This window comes from Nerophis ophidion, linkage group LG14 (genome assembly GCF_033978795.1).
Source record: "Nerophis ophidion isolate RoL-2023_Sa linkage group LG14, RoL_Noph_v1.0, whole genome shotgun sequence".
NCBI classification, from domain to species: Eukaryota; Metazoa; Chordata; class Actinopteri; order Syngnathiformes; family Syngnathidae; genus Nerophis; species Nerophis ophidion.
In genome coordinates this window covers 10856045-10869665 of record NC_084624.1, presented here as the reverse complement: position 1 = coordinate 10869665, position 13621 = coordinate 10856045, and the positions used below count along the sequence as shown (strand labels likewise).

The following is a 13621-nucleotide window of genomic DNA, read 5'->3' as shown; positions in this document are numbered from 1 at the left end:
GAAAATGTTGTGCACCTTGTAGTCCGAAAAATCTGGTATATCAGTTTTTCAAATGTTGTCACTCTGCTTGTGTGGGTTCACTCCAGCTACTCTGGTGACATGTGTTTGGTCAATACTTAACGTTCAAACTGGAAAACTTTGTCATTTTATTTTACTTAATTTTTTTGACGGATGTGCAGTTCTATATTTTCAATGAAACAGTAAAAGTTTGAGTGTTGTTTGCTTAATTGCAAGCGTCATTTATTGAGCAGGCGTCCACCTGCAGTCCACATGCGTTTCTTATGTGTGACTGCCATCTACTGGTCACCATGTACCAAAACCAGAAGTAATACAAATATAAAGCACACTGTACGGTTTAGGGAAAATGAGAGGATTTTATGTGCACCTTGTAGTCCAAAAAATCCGGTATATCAGGTTTTCAAAAGGTGGCACATGTGTGTTGTCTCTCTGCTTGTGTGGGTTCACTCCAGCTACTCTGGTGACATGTGTTTGGTCAATACTTAATGTTCAAACTGGAAAACTTTATCATTTTATTTTACTTAATTTTTTTGAAGCATGTGCAGGTCTATATTTTCAATGAAACATTAAAAGTTTTAGGGTTGTTTGCTTAATTGCAAGCGTCATTTATCGAACAGGCGTCAACCTGCAGTCCACACGTGTCTCTAATGTGTGACCGCCATCTACTGGTCACCATGTACCAAAACCAGAAGTAATACAAATATAAGGCACACTGACCGTTTTAGGGAAAATGTTGTGCACCTTGTAGTCCGAAAAATCTGGTATATCAGTTTTTCAAATGTTGTCACTCTGCTTGTGTGGGTTCACTCCAGCTACTCTGGTGACATGTGTTTGGTCAATACTTAACGTTCAAACTGGAAAACTTTGTCATTTTATTTTACTTAATTTTTTTGACGGATGTGCAGTTCTATATTTTCAATGAAACAGTAAAAGTTTGAGTGTTGTTTGCTTAATTGCAAGCGTCATTTATTGAGCAGGCGTCCACCTGCAGTCCACATGCGTTTCTTATGTGTGACTGCCATCTACTGGTCACCATGTACCAAAACCAGAAGTAATACAAATATAAAGCGCACTGTACGGTTTAGGGAAAATGAAATGATTTTATGTGCACCTTGTAGTCCAAAAAATCCGGTATATCAGGTTTTCAAAAGGTGGCACATGTGTGTTGTCTCTCTGCTTGTGTGGGTTCACTCCAGCTACTCTGGTGACATGTGTTTGGTCAATACTTAATGTTCAAACTGGAAAACTTTATCTTTTTATTTTACTTAATTTTTTTGACAGATCTGCAGGTCTATATTTTCAATGAAACATTAAAAGTTTTAGGGTTGTTTGCTTAATTGCAAGCGTCATGTATTGAACAGGCGTCAACCTGCAGTCCACACGCGTCTCTTATGTGTGACTGCCATCTACTGGTCACTTGGTACCAAAACCAGAAGTAATACAAATATAAAGCGCACTGTCCGGTTTAGGGAAAATAAAAGGATTTTATCAGTTATATCAGTTTTTCAAAGGGTGGCACACGTGTGTGGGCTACACTCGCCAAACCTTCCCCTCCTACCTGGTACGTGACGGAGCCTTTTTGCCGGGAGCCCAGCTCCCGGCTCAGCTGGTGACTCCGGTCACTTATGTCGTCCATTTCTTGGCAGAGGATTTTATAACGAGCCCTGGCGGAGTCAAACTCTCGCTTGTACCGCCGGCGCTGCTGGTCGGAGGTGATCTCCGGGTAGCGTCTAAAGCGGAGGAGAGAAGATAATGAACGTTGGCACAATTTAAAAAAAAACATGAGCACAAACAAGCATGAAATATTCATAGAATCCTTCTTTTTTTTTACAGTGTTAATGACTATTTTTGTTGCTTGGAGCTGTTGGCGTACTTTGAAAATACTTCAAAATTCTGTGTTCCATGCAACTAAAGGGATGTAGGACCACAGGAGAAGACAATTCAGTTTCCAGTTGAGGCAGCACGCATGGATTTGGACCCTGGGACTAAGAAAACGCAACAAGACTACACAAAAGAACCATTCACATCAAACGTGATGTGGGGTCACCATGGCAACAGTGGTAACACATCAGGAAATGTTGCGAAATGTAGCCTGGCTCCTTTTTTAACAGGTTGCACATCCTGTAGCTTAGCTACTTCTAGAGCCAGGTAGCGAGGTAGCTTACTTCAAAGCGACAAAGAGAGAAAATGGACAGTCTTTGTTTTTTTGTCAAGATATAGATAGATGCTGTTTTTTACTGTAGGTAGAGAACATGAATCACATTATAGTGGTGGGCCAAAGAAAAGGCAAACTAAATAAATAGATAGAGTGACCCCTAGAGGTAGTTGTAGGTGTCCCCAGCTAAATGACAGATAGTTAATAGTAATATTTGTACACTTACATGAACATTGATATTATACATGTGGACCATAGATAGAAATGTTGTTCAATGTAGCTTTGATGTAGCTAGCTACTTTTGCTGTGTAGCTCGTAGTGTAGCTTGCTGCAATTCTCCTGTAGCTTAGTTACATTTAACGGAGAGAAACTTATAGCTTAGCCACATTTAATTTTGAGTAATTTGTAACTTTGTTACATGTAATGGAGAGTAACTTGAGCTTAGTTGCATTTAATGGAGGGTAACTTTTAGCTTAGCTACATTTAATGGAGAGTAACTTGCATCTTAGTTACATTTAATGAAGGGTAACTTTTTGCTTAACTACATTTAATGGAGAGTACTTTGTAGCTTAGTTACAATTAATTGAGAGTGACTTGTAGCATAGTTACATTTAATGGAGAGTAACTTGTAGATTAGTTACATTTAATGGAGAGTAACTTGTACCTTAGTTCCAATTAAATGAGAGTAACTTGTAGCTTAGTCACATTTAATGGAGAGTAACTTGCATCTTAGTCACATTTAATGGAGAGTAACTTGCATCTTAGTTACATTTAATGGAGAGTAACTTGTAGCTTAGCCACATTTAATGTAGAGTAATTTGTAGCTTAGTTACATTTAATGGAGAGTAACTTGTACCTTTGTTACATTCAATGGAGAGTAATTTGTAGCTTAGTTACATTTAATGGAGAGTAACTTGTAACTTAGTTACATTTAATGGAGAGTACTTTGTCGCTTAGTTACAATTATTTGAGAGTGACTTGTAGCCCAGTTACATTTAATGGAGAGTAACTTGTAGATTAGTTACATTTAATGGAGAGTAACTTGTAGCTTAGTTCCAATTAATTGAGAGTAACTTGTAGCTTAGTCACATTTAATGGAGAGTAACTTGCATCTTAGTTACATTTAATGGAGAGTAACTTCTTCCTTAGCTACATTTAATGGAGAATAACTTGTAGCTTGGTTACAATTAATGGAGAGTGACCTGTAGTTTAGCTACATTTAATGGAGAGTAACTTTTAGCTTATTGATATTTAATGGAGAGTAACATGTAGTTTAGCTACATTTAATGGAGAGTAACTCGTAGCTCAGTTACATTATTAGAGAGTAACTTGTAGCTTAGTTACATTTAATGGAGAGTAACTTGTAGCTTAGTTCCAATTAATTGAGAGTGACTTGTAGCTTAGTCACATTTAATGGAGAGTAACGTGTAGCTTAGCTACATTTAATGGAGAGTAACTCGTAGCTCAGTTACATTTAATGGAGAGTAACTTGTAGCTTAGTTACATTTAAAGGAGAGTAACTTGTAGTTTTGTTACAATTAATTGAGAGTGACTTGTAGCATAGTTACATTTAATGGAGAGTAACTTGTAGCTTAGTTACATTTAATGGAGAGTAACTTGTAGCTTAGTTCCAATTAATTGAGAGTAACTTGTAGCTTAGTCACATTTAATGGAGAGTAACTTGCATCTTAGTTACATTTCATGGCGAGTAACTTCTTGCTTAGCTACATTTAATGGAGAGTAACTTGCAGATTAGTTACATTTAATGGAGAGTAACTTGTAGCTTAGTAACAGTTAATGGAGAGTGACTTGTAGTTTAGCTACATTTAATGGAGAGTAAATTTTAGCTTATTGATATTTAATGGAGAGTAACGTGTAGCTTAGCTACATTTAATGGAGAGTAACTTGTAGCTTAGTCACATTTAATGGAGAGTAACTTGCATCTTAGTTACATTTCATGGAGAGTAACTTCTTGCTTAGCTACATTTAATGGAGAGTAACTTGCAGATTAGTTACATTTAATGGAGAGTAACTTGTAGCTTAGTAACAGTTAATGGAGAGTGACTTGTAGTTTAGCTACATTTAATGGAGAGTAAATTTTAGCTTATTGATATTTAATGGAGAGTAACGTGTACCTTAGCTACATTTAATGGAGAGTAACTTGTAGCTTAGTTCCAATTATTTGAGAGTGACTTGTAGCTCAGTTACATTTAATGGTGAGTAACTTGTAGCTGAGTTCCAATTAATTGAGAGTGACTTGTAGCTTAGTCACATTTAATGGAGAGTAACGTGTAGCTTAGCTACATTTAATGGAGAGTAACTTGTAGCTTAGTTATATTTATCGAAGAGTAACTTGTAGCTTAGCTACATTTAATGGAGAGTAACTTGCAGATTAGTTACATTTAATGGAGAGTAACTTGTAGCTCAGTTACATTTAATGGAGAGTAACTTGTAGCTCAGTTACATTTAATGGAGAGTAACTTGTAGCTCAGTTACATTTAATGGAGAGTAACTTGCATCTTTGCTACATTTAATGGAGAGTAACTTGCTGGTTAGTTACATTTAATGGAGAGTAACTTGTAGCTTAGTTACATTTAATGGAGAGTAACTTGTAGCTTAGTTCCAATTATTAGAGAGTGACTTGTAGCTTAGTCACATTTAATGGAGAGTAACTTGCATCTTAGTTACATTTAATGGAGGGTAACTTCTTGCTTAGCTACATTTAATGGAGAGTAACTTGCAGATTAGTTACATTTAATGGAGAGTAACTTGTAGCTTAGTTACATTTAATGGAGGGTAACTTTTTGCTTAGCTACATTTAATGGAGTAACTTGTAGCTCAGTTACATTTAATGGTGAGTACTTGTAGCTTAGTTCCTATTAATTGAGAGTGACTTGTAGCTTAGTCACATTTAATGGAGAGTAACGTGTAGCTTAGCTACATTTAATGGACAGTAACTTGTAGCTTAGTTACATTTATCGAAGAGTAACTTGTAGCTTAGCTACATTTAATGGAGAGTAACTTGCTGGTTAGTTACATTTAATGGAGAGTAACTTGTAGCTTAGTTACATTTAATGGAGAGTAACTTGTAGCTTAGTTCCAATTATTAGAGAGTGACTTGTAGCTTAGTCACATTTAATGGAGAGTAACTTGCATCTTAGTTACATTTAATGGAGGGTAACTTCTTGCTTAGCTACATTTAATGGAGAGTAGCTTGCATATTAGTTACATTTAATGGAGAGTAACTTGTAGCTTAGTTACATTTAATGGAGGGTAACTTCTTGCTTAGCTACATTTAATGGAGTAACTTGTAGCTCAGTACATTTAATGGTGAGTACTTGTAGCTTAGTTCCAATTAATTGAGAGTGACTTGTAGCTTAGTCACATTTAATGGAGGGTAACGTGTAGCTTAGCTACATTTAATGGAGAGTAACTTGTAGCTTAGTTACATTTATCGAAGAGTAACTTGTAGCTTAGCTACATTTAATGGAGAGTAACTTGCAGATTAGTTACATTTAATGGAGAGTAACTTGTAGCTCAGTTACATTTAATGGAGAGTAACTTGCATCTTTGCTACATTTAATGGAGAGTAACTTGCAGATTAGTTACATTTAATGGAGAGTAACTTGTATCTTAGTTACATTTAATGGAGAGTAACTTGTAGCTTAGTTCCAATTATTAGAGAGTGACTTGTAGCTTAGTCACATTTAATGGAGAGTAACTTGTAGCTTAGTTCCAATTATTAGAGAGTGACTTGTAGCTTAGTCACATTTAATGGAGAGTAACTTGCATCTTAGTTACATTTAATGGAGGGTAACTTCTTGCTTAGCTACATTTAATGGAGAGTAACTTGCAGATTAGTTACATTTAATGGAGAGTAACTTGTAGATTAGTTACATTTAATGGAGAGTAACTTGTAGCTTAGTTACATTTAATGGAGAGTAACCTGTAGATTGATCTTCAAGGTGCAAGCAGGAAGTGTTGCGTTATTTTGTTTTTCCCGATGAAATGAAGACAGTCCCTGAATAGCCCACCTGTAGAGGTCCTGGTCTTGGTCCAGCTCACACGCGGTGGCTCCTCCGGTGGTGTAGCCTGTTTCATATTGGGACTCCACCGTCTCCGGTGCGGCACGTTCCCGCTCGCTGTTGTGCCTTCGAGCAAGAGGAGGCGAAGGAAGTGTCCTGCTGCTCTCAGCATCATCTGAGGAGCTGCTGCAAACCGCCGGCCTGCTGTTTTGGTGGCCATGCTCAGCCTCTTGGCGCTTCCGGCTGACGGTATGAGCGCTGAAAAAAATATACAGAACAGACTGTTGTTGCGGACGTTACTGGCACATTTTACGACATGCTTCCAGGTCTATATTCTCGGCAGAGTCCTGGAGGGTGCATGGGAGTTTGCCCAACCAGTCTACATGTGCTTTGTGGACTTGGAGAAGGCATTGGACCGTGTCCCTCGGGAAGTCCTGTGGGGAGTGCTCAGAGAGTATGGGGTACTGGACTGTCTGATTGTGGCGGTCCACTCCCTGTATGATCAGTGTCAGAGCTTGGTCCGCATTGCCGGCAGTAAGTCGGACCCGTTTCCAGTGAGGGTTGGACTCTGCCAAGGCTGTCTTTTATGGACAGAATTTCTAGGCGCAGTCAAGGCTTTGAGGGGATCCGTTTTGGTGGCTGCAGGATTAGGTCTCTGCTTTTTGCAGATGATGTGATCCTGATAGCTTCATCTGGCCAGGATCTTCAGCTCTCACTGGATCGGTTCGCGACTGGGATGGGAATCAGCACCTCAAAGTCCGAGTCCATGGTTCTCGCCCAGAAAAGGGTGGAGTGCCATCTCCGGGTTGGGGAGGAGAACCTGCCCCAAGTGAAGGAGTTCAAGTACCTAGAAGTCTTGTTCACGAGTGAGGGAAGAGTGGATGGTGAGATCGACAGGCGGATCGGTGCGGCGTCTTCAGTCATGCGGACGCTGTACCGATCCGTTGTGGTGAAGAAGGAGCTGAGCCGGAAGGCAAAGCTCTCAATTTACCGGTCGATCTACGTTCCCATCCTCACCTATGGTCATGAGCTTTGGGTTATGACTGAAAGGACAAGATCACGGGTACAAGTGGCCCAAATGAGTTTCCTCCGCCGGCTGGCAGGGCTCTTCTTTAGAGATACGGTGAGATCTATCTGACTTCATTTTTCTGTCAACCCCCTGCGGATCCTGAGGTCACTGGCCTTTTATCTTTACCAAAGACCAGAACAAAGACCCACGGAGAGGTGTCATTTGCCTGTGGAACAGTCTGCCACAGGGTCTCAGGACTGCAGAGACCGTTAAAAGACACCTTTTTTATCAAGATTTTTATTAATCTGTTTTTATTTGATTGTTTTTACAGTTTTTTTTAATCTTCATCATTAATATTTCTATTATTCACTCAATGCTACGTTTTAATTAACTTATTAAAGCGATATTTATATTATTTATATTTTATTTTTACATATATTTATACTATACATATATATATACATACATATATACGCATGTATGTACAGTATATATGTAAATATATATGTACATATAAATGTATGTATTTAACATATATATACACACACATATATATGTATATATGTATATATATATATATATATATAAATACACACACACACACACCCATATGTATATATATATATATATTTATTTTTTTAATTGTAGTTATCTCCTTCATTGCTGTGCATTTTTTGATCAATAGACAATTAAACTTTAGCAAGTAAACACATATTTACACACCTATGCTTGAGAAGGAACAAGATCAAGAAAATCTTATATTTCCTGCCCCCTTCAACATAATAAGTAGTCTTACTGAATGGATAGCCCAGATTAACAAACATACAAACCAAACAAATCCATCCAAATATAATGAAAACAAACCAAAAACAACAAATGCAAAACTTCATGAAATACAAACCGAACAAAAAAATTAATAAACACCACACGGGATGATACAGAACAAATACAAAACCAGACAAAAAATAAGTGAAATAATAGATATAAAGCTATATATATATATATATACATACACACACATATACAACTATATATATATACAACTATATATATACATATATATATATATATATATATATGTATATATATATATATATATACATATATATACACATATATGCATATATATGTGTATATGTACATACGTATATACACATATATATACACAACTATATACATATATATGCATATATATGTGTATATGTACATACGTATATACGTATATACACATATAAATATATATATATATATATATATATATATATATATATATGTACATGCGTACATGAGGTATGAGTCTATGGGTCTACTTACATGTTGCTGTTCAGACTTCCCTGACTGCGGGTAAGGGCTGTATCCCGGATGATGTAAGATGCTAGACGGTTTTCCCCATGGAGGTAAGATTCAGCTTTTTCTGAAATAACAACAGTCGGTGCCTGCTGGCTGCTGCGTCCTTCTCCAACATGGTTTACCTTACAGATGCAAGAAACGCTAGTCAGAAGCTATTTAGTAGGAGTGGAACGCTACACAATTCTAGGGACAAGCGGTAGAAAACGGATGGGATGGTTGGATGGATTTTATGATTCAGTGTTGTTATTTTTAACACCCCGGAACAGTAATACAACATTACTTTTGATCACTTGTGGTTCTTACAGCAAACCTTAAAAAATGGCACCTTGAAATGGCTCTAAAACTTTAGACCAAGGGTGTCCAAACTTATTGTACTTGGGGGGCCGCATTGTGCTGCAAAAGTTTGGCCAGGGGCTGAAAGTCGACTGTGTGTGTGTGTATATATATATATATATATATATTTATATCCATGCATTTTCTACCGCTTGTCCCTATATATATATATATATATATATATATATATATATATATATATATATATATATATATATATATATATATATATATATATATATGTATATATATATATATATATATATATATATATATATATATATATATATATATATATATATACAAACCCTGTTTCTATATGAGTTGGGAAATTGTGTTAGATGTAAATATAAATGGAATGGAAAATGATTTGCAAATCATTTTCAACCCATATTCAGTTGAATATGCTACAAAGACAACATATTTGTTGTTCAAACTGTTAAACTTTTTTTTTTGTGTGCAAATAATCATTAACTTTAGAATTTGATGCCAGCAACACGTGCCAAAGAAGTTGGGAAATGTGGCAATAAATACTGATAAAGTTGAGGAATGCTCATCAAACACTTATTTGGAACATCCCACAGGTGTGCAGGCTAATTGGGAACAGGTGGGTGCCATGATTGGGTATAACAACAGATTCCCAAAAAATGCTCAGTCTTTCACAAGAAAGGATGGGGCCAGGTACACCCCTTTGTCCACAACTGCGTGAGCAAATAGTCAAACAGTTTAAGAACACATTTTTCTCAAAGTGCAACTGAAAGAAATTTAGGGATTTCAACATCTACGGCCCATAATATCATCAAAAGGTTAAGAGAATCTGGAGAAATCACTCCACGTAAGCGGCATGGCCGGAAACCAACATTGAATGACTGTGACCTTCGATCCCTCAGACGGCACTGTATCAAAAACCGCCATCAATCTCTAAAGGATATCACCACATGGGCTCAGGAACACTTCAGAAAACCACTGTCACTAAATACAGTTGGTCACTACATCTGTAAGTGCAAGTTAAAGCTGTACTATGCAAAGCGAAAGCTATTTATCAACAACATCCAGAAACGCCGCCGGCTTCTCTGGGCCCGAGATCATCTAAGATGGACTGATGCAAAGTGGAAAACTTTGTGGTCTGACGAGTCCACATTTCAAATTGTTTTTAGAAATATTGGACATCGTGTCATCCGGACCAAAGGGGAAAGAAACCATCCAGACTGTTATCGAAGCAAAGTTCAAAAGCCAGCGTCTGTGATGGTATGGGGGTGCATTAGTGCCCAAGGCATGGGTCACTTACACATCTGTGAAGGCACCATTAATGCTGAAAGGTGCATACAGGTTTTGGAACAACATATGCTGACATCCAAGCGCCGTCTTTTTCATGGACGCCCCTGCTTATTTCAGAAAGAGAATGCCAAGCCACATTCAGCAGGTGTTACAACAGCGTGGCTTCGTAAAAAAAAGAGTGCGGGTACTTTCCTGGCTCGCCTGCGGTCCAGACCTGTTTCCCATCGAAAATGTGTGGCACATTATGAAGCGTAAAAAAAAGACAGCGGAGACCCCGGACTGTTGAACGACTGAAGCTCTACATAAAACACAAGAATGGGAAAGAATTCCGCTTTCAAAGCTTCAACAATTAGTTTCCTCAGTTCCCCAACATTTATTGAGTGTTGTTAAAAGAAAAAGTGATGTAACACAGTGGTGAACATGCCCTTTCCCAACTACTTTGGCACATGTTGCAGCCATGAAATTCTAAGTTAATTATTATTTGCAAAAAAAATTAAGTTTATGAGTTTGAACATCAAATATCTTGTCTTTGTCGTGCATTCAACTGAATATGGATTGAAAAGGATTTACAAATCATTGTATTCCGTTTATATTTACATCTAACACAATTACCCAACTCATATGGAAACGGGGTTTGTATAAACCTGATATCACAGTTTTCAGCCATTCTGACATCTTGCTTTATGCCTCCGTCAAATATTACACTTCTCTTCAAGGAGATAACTTTTAGGCAGCAGCGCCATGCCGCCCAGACTGAATCATTTACCGCCACCACTCAGAGGGAGGGCGGGATTCACGCAGCAGCGCGGCGGAAACTCGACCCCTTTCCATACATTATACATGGACCATACATTAAATATGCCTCCCTGCAAGGCGAAGCATCCTCACCGCGGTACGTGACTGGCCCAGAACGGGGCCCGCATTCAGATGGAGCCGCCTCATAATCACAAGGACAATGTAGGCCAGCGTTTCTGTGGTTAAACTAATTGTATCGCTTCTCTCCCTCGTAATGAGGCACGCTGGAGACCGTGCACTTGTGCTATTCTGCTGAACGCCACGTAAGGGCCCCCTGCTCAGAGGGGATAGAAGCATGAATAACGGCTAAATGTCACAGCAATGTCAGATTTCAACTTGTGATAGATAGCTGCAGGTGTGCTAATAATGATGAGCATACTGAGATGTGAAAAGTGTGTGAAACCTTTTTATCCATTTTCTAATAAATTTTAAATTATAGTGCACTGTAGGGTTGTACCGTGTATTGGTACTGGTATTAGGGTGACCATATTGTGGAATCCCAAAAAGAGGACACATATATGCGTGCCAAGGCCGGGACTAGGTGAAAATGTGTCAATGATACTCAAAATTGCTTTATAAATAATATATTTATTTAAGTAAAGCATTTTTTTCCCCTCTGTTGACTGTAGTGTTGGCGCTAGGAATTTTCAAAATGGGGTCCCGGGGACTCCATCAAGTCATAAAAATGGGGTGCCACAGTAAATTTTTGGGGTGCCACTTTTTTGTAAGTGTTTTGAAAACAAATGCATTGTCCTGTTATATCTCACATTATATACTGTGTTTTGGAAAAAGGTTGTCATGGACGTTACTTCATTCATTAAAAGAAATCATTAAAAAAAAGAAAACGAATTTGTATGCATATGTAAACGTATTCATTTATAAACATTCATTCACTGTCTTCTTTCCTTCAGGGATCTAAACTTTACCGCTGCTTGTAGTTTTTTTCCATGTTTTTATTTAAAGGGGAACATTATCACAATTTCAAAAGGGTTAAAAACAATAAAAATCAGTTCCCAGAGGCTTGTTGTATTTTTTGAAATTTTTTAAAAATTTTACCGGTCCCCGAATATCCCTAAAAAAAGCTTTAAAGTGCTTGATTTTCGCTATTTGCGATGCGACTATCCATTTCCCTGTGACGTCACACAGTGCTGCCAATGTAAACAAACAACGGCGAATAGCACAGCAAGATATAGCGACATTAGATCGGATTCAGACTCGGATTTCAGCGACTTAAGCGATTTAACAGATTACGCATGTATTGAAACGGATGGTTGGAGTATGAAAGTATTGAAGAAGAAACTGAAGCTATTGAGCGAATAGCTATTGACGCTATTCATAGCCATAGCATGGCCGAATAGCTGCGTTAGCATCGCCGGTAAAATGTGCGGACCAAACGATCAGGACTTTCGCATCTTGTGACACTGGAGCAGCTTAAATCCTTCGATTGGTAAATGTTTTTTTCGCATTAAATGTGGGTGGAAGTAAACGTAATATAGTTGCAAATGCATCTACAGGTTATCCATACATCTCTGTGCCATGTCTGCTTTAGCACCGCCGGTAAACAGCATGTTAGCATCGATTAGCATAGCATGTTAGCATCGATTAGCTGGCAGTCAACATCAACAAAACTCACCTTTGTGAATTTGTTGACTTTATAGTTGCAAATGCATCTGCAGGTTATCCATACATCTCTGTGCCATGTCTGCTTTAGCACCGCCGGTAAATAGCATGTTAGCGTCGATTAGCGTAGCATGTTAGCAACGATTAACTGGCAGTCACGCCGCAACCAAATATGTCTGATTAGCACATAAGTCAACATCAACAAAACTCACCTTTGTGATTTCGTTGAATTTATTGTTGCAAATGCATCCGCAGGTTATCCATACATCTCTGTGCCATGTCTGTCATCGCCGGTAAAATGTGGAGACACTCGAGCACATTCAATGGGGGTCTGGCGGCAGACACTTTGGCATCTTCGGGCCAGTGGTGCAACTTGAATCCCTCCCTGTTAGTGTTGTTACAACCTCCGACAACACACCGACGAGGCATGATGTCTCCAAGGTTCCAAAAAATAGTCAAAAAAACGGAAAATAACAGAGCTGAGACCCGGTGTTTGTAATGTGTTGAAAGTGAAAATGGCGGGTGTGTTACCTCGGAGACGTCATGTTCTGACGTCATCGCAAAAAGAGCGATAAACAGAAAGGCGTTTAATTCGCCAAAATTCACCCATTTGGAGTTCGGAAATCGGTTAAAAAAAAAATTGTCTTTTTACTGCACCATCAAGGTATATATTGACGCTTAAATAGGTCTGGTGATAATGTTCCCCTTTAAAAAGTTGTAGGTGTATTTATTTCAGTATAAAAGTGTAAAAAGTGTTTTGCTTGGGTCATGAAATGATGATAATGGTGTGCCAGGGCATACATACATTTTATATTTAACGCTTAAATCTCTGGCGTCTACATCAACTTCAGGTCTATCCCTCATTTCAAAATGTTTTAGTTTATTTATGTTGTTTTTTGGTTTGTTTTCCGCCCTTTTGTGTCAAACAAAACTATGTTGTTTTTTTTATGGCAAACACAAAATATGTAAAATCTTCCACCAAAATTATTTTTCAATGTGGAATATTTGATGTGACGTATTGGTGGTTGAGGTAGGGGT

The 13621-nt window shown here is 38.0% G+C and overlaps 1 pseudogene; it reads right to left on the bottom strand.

The window, feature by feature from the left end:
• The window catches only part of LOC133568899 (uncharacterized), a 70806-nt pseudogene that overhangs the window by 10138 nt on the left and 47047 nt on the right, over positions 1–13621 (bottom strand).